This window comes from Psammomys obesus, unplaced genomic scaffold (genome assembly GCF_907164565.1).
Source record: "Psammomys obesus unplaced genomic scaffold, mPsaObe1.curated_primary_1811, whole genome shotgun sequence".
Classification (NCBI taxonomy): domain Eukaryota; kingdom Metazoa; phylum Chordata; class Mammalia; order Rodentia; family Muridae; genus Psammomys; species Psammomys obesus.
Genome location: NW_026585626.1, coordinates 6,216,796 through 6,222,860, shown reverse-complemented (window position 1 = coordinate 6,222,860; position 6,065 = coordinate 6,216,796). Strand labels below are relative to the sequence as shown.

The 6,065-nt window shown below is 51.4% G+C and overlaps 1 protein-coding gene across 11 annotated transcripts in view; it reads right to left on the bottom strand.

Moving 5' to 3' along the window:
* Trerf1 (transcriptional regulating factor 1) overlaps window positions 1-6,065 on the bottom strand; it is a 208,574-nt gene that overhangs the window by 68,612 nt on the left and 133,897 nt on the right. The gene's annotated exons all lie outside the window — the stretch shown is intronic.

Sequence of the window (6,065 nt, the reverse complement as noted above, 5' to 3'; positions counted from 1 at the left end):
GAAGAGAAGAGAAGAGAAGAGAAGAGAAGAGAAGAGAAGAGAAGAGAGAAAGAAGGAAGATTTAAAAGGGAGTTGTGGTGCTATAGAGCACAGTACTTCTCCAACCGTGTGTGCCGGCGCAGGTACTGTGACACAGTACTTCTCAAACCATTTGTCCCCAAAGGTCTGGTTTGTTTTGCACCTCAATGTCTAAGCAAATGAGAAATACTTTTCCACTGTCAGTTTCTGGGCTTCCTTGGCGAAGCGAGACAGGAACACTGACCTGGCGAAGCCCCATTCCTGGAGCACCGCTGGAGAGCCCCACTGCACAGACCCTCTCGCTCTAGGGCTCAGCCTTCCTAGGTGTCTGGCTGAGGTCTTGGCTCAGAGTAGTGGGAAGGGCAAGAAAAAAAAAGGGACTTCAAAGTCGCCCCCCCCCCCCACTATGGAAAGATAGTTCGAAGGGTCTCTCCAGACAGAGGAAGCACAGCACTGACTCCCGGCGCAGTGGCGCCACCTGTCTGGAGACTGGGACGTCACCTGCTTGGCAAAGTCCATCTGCCCGGAACTCAGGGCCACCTTTACCTTCCCAGTGTGGGCTCAAGCTGCCTCTCCGAATGGGGACGGAGACCGCTATTAACACGGGTGGGACAGAAGGGGCTTCTAAGAGGCCCCCCAGTGGCCTTTCCATTTACTGCTCTAAAGATGGCTCCTCTCACACCTTGTATGTGACTGTGCATGCAAGGCTCAAGACTCACAGCGCAAGCCTTACTCAGTCGCTCCCCACGGCACTCACTGGATGGGATGTTCAGTGAACTCAGGGCTCGCAATATGAACCAGCTGCTGCATGGACCCTGTCCCACTATTGGAATTATGAGCAGGCTCCCACGGCCACTGAGCATTTACGTAAATTCTGGGGTTCAGACTGATCCTCTGGCTTGTGTGGCAGCCTTTAACCACCGAGCCGTCGCCTCATCAAAACAACTGGGGGGGGGGGGACGACAATCAGGAGTTCAGCTGCTCTTGCACAGGTTCAGGTTCAGTTCCCAGCACCCACGTGTCGGCTCACAACCATTTGCATATGTATGTACATTTATCAAGACGGCTTGTTTTATAGATATATACATGCATACATATATATATACACACACACATATGTACGTATAGATAATACACATGTGTGCATGTTGGAAAATATGTTCATATCAATGTATATTCATATATACATATTTATAGGGAAACCCTTTGTTAGTGACAGCCAGCTTTACAATGATGATAATAATAATGATGATAATAAAAATAAAAAGCCCCCATGCCTGCTGCCTTCATGCATGCTGGGCCTGAGGGAGGTGTGCTGAGCCATTCTCACCCATCTGAATGCTCAAGAGGAGGAAGTTCCCAGACCTCCAGGGTCTCTGCTTTTATGTAGTTCTCATTTTGAACTTTAGAAGCAGCCGGCCCCGCACAGGAAAACCTCCCCTCTCAGAGGTTTGTTTTCTCTTTAATGCAAACGCTGACCCCCACCCCCGACTCCTCGCTTCTAACCTAAATCATCTGCGGTTTCGGAGTTGGCTGCTCATGAAATTCTATCGGGAGGGCTGGCAGTAAACATTCCTATGGCAACGGAAGTTTTTGAAGCAATCTATGTACCGTTCCAGAGATGGTACATCATTAGCCCTGAACGCTGGTGAGGAGAGGGTTCTCGGGGAGAGGTGTTTGTGTACACAAAGTTAATACAGCTATTGGCAACTGAACAGCAGGCCTTATCGGGAGCCAAGACGTGAGAGGGTGGAAAGCAGGGAAAGGTTTAGTTCTGGGGAGCTGGGAGGTTCACAGCCCTGGTCCTGAGGCTCCCCCGTGGGCCACGAGTCCTTGGAAGGACTGGTCTGCGTAAGCTTGAGCTCAGACCAGCAACTCAGATCTTCATTCACCGTAGGTGCCCCTCTAGCTCCCTGGAGATGGGTTCCTCACAGAGCGACATGGAAAGCTACTTATGTGCGGGGGAGACTCAATGGAAGGCCTGCTGCAGGAGCAGGAGGCCTTGAGTCCGGTTCCTCACAACCCGTTAGAAAGGCTGGCACACTGGCCGGCTCTGTACTCCGAGCTGGGCCAGCCATTTAGCCGAGTCTGTGACTTTAGGGTCAGTGAGAGGTCTTGCCTCAAAAATGAAGTTAGCACATGATGGAGGAAGGGCACCTGGCAACGTTCTCTGGCGTTTGCACACACACTAAGAGTACATCTTCCACATACGGATCAATGCACACAGAAGGAAGCTGAAACCAAGTCGCTCAGTCCATCCTGGCATCCATTCCCCCACCCAGCCGCGGGAGTGTGTCTGATGCGCAGGTAATGGACGCATAAGTCACATGAGACCACTGTGCCCTGACTTCGGGGAGCTTGCAGTCTGCTGCCAACTAAGTAGGAATTAGAAACAACTGTGACAGTGGTGACCTAAAGAGATGAGGCCGCTGCAGTAGCAGACCAGCACAAGGAAGGGCCACCTTTGCTTTCCTCAGGAAATCATCTTGAATATGAGCCCTATGACCCAAAAGCACAAAGAACGCCGAGAAACAGCGCTGCAGGGTGGCTCTGTGGACGGCCTGTGCAAAGGCTCTGTGGTACGGGGCTTTCTTCCCTGTGTAACCAGGTTCCTGGCTTTGTCCCCATGCTCTAGTCACGACAGGCATTCAAACTGTGTGATTTTTGTTATTTGTTTGTTTTCAATTAGTTCTCCCCCTTCCCTAGCTGGCATGAAATATCCAAATAGGGGCCACCTCACCTCAGGGTTGTAGCTCAGTGATAGGGTTCATGAGGCCCTAGGTTCAGTCCCCAGGAAAACAAAAAAATTAGGGCTGCAAGAGCCTCCCTCAAGTGGCTGTGAAGAAAGGCACCCCATTCATGTACAAACCATGAGCGGCGACACTGAGCAGAGCTGGCTCCAATCTGGGCCTGCCCCTCACCGGCCACATGCTCTTGCTCCTCTCCCTGAGAGGGACAGGAAGTTCCACCCACAGGAGTCTCATGGATGAGGTCCACACTGAGCAGGCCCTGGCAACAGGGCAGCCGCTGCTGTGGGAACAGACAGCTATGACCCTCTCTCTATGTGCAAATCAAGAGGAATCGGGCGGCTGTGCAAGGCCAGAGGTTGGTCACTGTACCTGCCCGACAGCCCCAATGACTCATGGTTTCCCCGTCTGTCTTCAGGGAGTCACAGCTACTGGACTAGATTCCAGAATGGTACAGTTGTCACCTGGTGGAGGAGTGGAAATGGCCACATCTTGCGGGCCTAATTCGGGGCAGGCATGGCGACAAGACTTCCGTGTTACAGAAGCAACGGCAAGATGGTCCTGACAACACGACACTGCTGTGTAAGCACAGGGACCCACGCTAGAGCCTCATGGAGAAAAACTCAGGTGTGAGCCCATCATCCCTGCCGTGGGGAGGCGAAGGCAGGAGCATCGCTGGGGCTCGCTGGCCAGCCAGGCTGGCTTAACCAGACAAGCCCCTGGGATAGTGAGATGGCCAGCCTCAAAGCAGCAGATTAAAAAAAAAAAAATACAACAAGTAAGACGGGTGGAGTCTGAGGAGGACGACAATCGGGATTGTCATCTGGCCTCTACACACACACACGCTCATACCCACGTGTACAAAAGTCTTACACACTCCTGGGTCACCACGGAGGTCACTGGACACAGCATGGAAAACAAGGCCTGGTGATTCGTCCAAAATCCAGAAAACTGAATGGCTGAGTCCAGGCAGGAGGCATCAGGCCCTTCTTTGTCCCACCGCATCCCTCCTCCCAGGACAGAGACTGGACGGAGCCACTTCCCTTTTGACCATCAAGGACACTCTCTAGATGGGAGCAAGTCTTCCCAGGGACCCATGGCCAACCACAAGCCGCCAACACAGCCAGATCCTACACTCTCGTCCTCCGCCTGAGTCTGTTTCCCTCCCGAGCAACGACGGTGACAAATATTGGCTCCTATACTACATAACTATTGGAATCAGAGACGTGAAGTTAAAATAGTTTTTAACTGCACTGACGTGCGTGTGTGTCTATGTGAGCGTCTGTGCATATCTTTGTGTATGTGTGTGCCTGTCTTTGTGTATGTATGTGTGTGTCTGCGGGTCTGTGTGACAGTACTCCTGTGAAGGTGAGAAGACAGCTTTCGGGAGCTGGATCTCTCTTTCCACCACACAGGTCCCGGGGGTGTCAGGCTTGGTGGGGAGTGCTCTCACCTGTTGCCCCAAAATTGAGTCTGGGGGAACCACATCATTATACAGAAATGAGCACTTTAAAATGGGAGACCGGAAGCCTGAGTCAGAGACGCTGCTCCCTTAAGCCAGAGGGCAGCTGACATGGAAGGAACAGGCAGGGGTGTGTGTGGGTTGGGTGTGTGTGTGGGGGGGGGGTCTGGCACGGAAGGGAGAGACACAGGATATAGCCTACTGGACTTCCCAGATGGGAAGAGGGACCAAATGAAGTGTGGAGAATTTCCTCCTTGCCACCCGCAGTAAGCTAGAAATTGGCAGAGCGGAAAAGGGGAAAGAAGAGTAGGCTGGGGGAGGAAGGAAAAGGAGAAGGGAGGGAAGAGGAAGAGGAGGGATGCAGCGTGGACCAGGTCCCACAGAACGTCCCAGGAGCAGTGGCAAGCCATCGACACAGTGACAAGTTGGACACAGGTTCCCTGGGGGCGGTGGAATCTGGACTGACCCAGGGCACAAAGCCTATGACGGACCTGTCTAGATTAGATGAATCTAGAGAGACTCACCCAGAGCAGAGCAGCATGGGTGGGGCCTGAGATACTCGGGAAAACAGGAGCTGGCTACGCACAGCGCTGATTGGCTGGGGTCCGAGACTATGTAAAATGAGAGCTGGCTAAACAGAACGCTGATTGGCTGGATTATGAGACTATGTAAAACGGGGGCTGGCTACACACCAATTCAGCACTGTTGTTCTTTAACAGCAAATACCACATGACCAGACAGCAGCAAGCTCTGCAGCCATGACTTTCCACTCTATGATACCTGCATCTCTGAACTGGAGTCCCAGGGAACATTTCTCCCTTCAGTTGCCTTAAATGTAATGTTATATCCATACCCAAGATACCAGTCATTCTGTCACACATATTCCCCTCTGTGGAGATGGTGGGAGGAGAATGCATTTTCTTCTCTACATACACCCCCCTTCCCCGTCATGTGTGCCTGTATATAAGGGGGTTTTAAGGTCAGAGGGCAACTTGCAGGAAGAAGTTGGGTCCTTTCCCTTCATCAGCTGGGCCCAGGAGGCTTCGAAACCCAGATTCCTGGCTTTGTGGAGGAGTTTTAATTCAGAACACGGCTGCTCAGGCAAGCGATCGCATCCAAAGACCTTGCAGGTCTGTGTGATTCGGCTGGGAGGCAGACAGGCTGGGCAGTGGTGGCACACATTTTCAATCCCAGCATCCAGAAGACAGAGGCAAGCAGATCTCTGAGTTCAAGGCCAGCCTGGTATAGGGCAAGTTTCAAGTAAAGAAAAGCTTAGGTCTAGTCATGGTGGTATACGCCTTTAATCCCAAACAATGGAGATAAAGTTAGTTTGTAGAAAAATGGCACCCATGTTTGAAAGTGATGTCTAACTGAGAGGCAGACATCAGAGAAAGATTGGACAGAATAGGATATTTCCAACTCTCACAGGAGAGGAAAGGGAAGCTACTTAAGGGAGCAACACAGAGAGCGAGAAGGAGGCAGTTTTACTGGGTCAGATATACAGAGACAGGCTGAAGAGACAACAAGCTAGACACAGGTGAAGACAGAATGAGCCAGAGAATGAGAATGATCCAGAAGATTAGAACACATTGCCAAAGTTAGCATGAGGCCAAAACAGCTGAGTTGAACCAGCCAGCCTGGAGTTCAGAAAGAGCTAAAAAGAGTGAGCTTATTCAGCAGTAAGTCTTGGAGGTCAAAAACATTCTAGGCCTAGATTAGATTGTACAGAGGCTAGAAGCTTCCAGGACTAGGCCCAGGTTAGCAGATGAAGGCCGTAAGCCTCGGAGACAACAATTACATCAAAAATTACTTTTGCATGGGTTCCAGCACAAACCTAC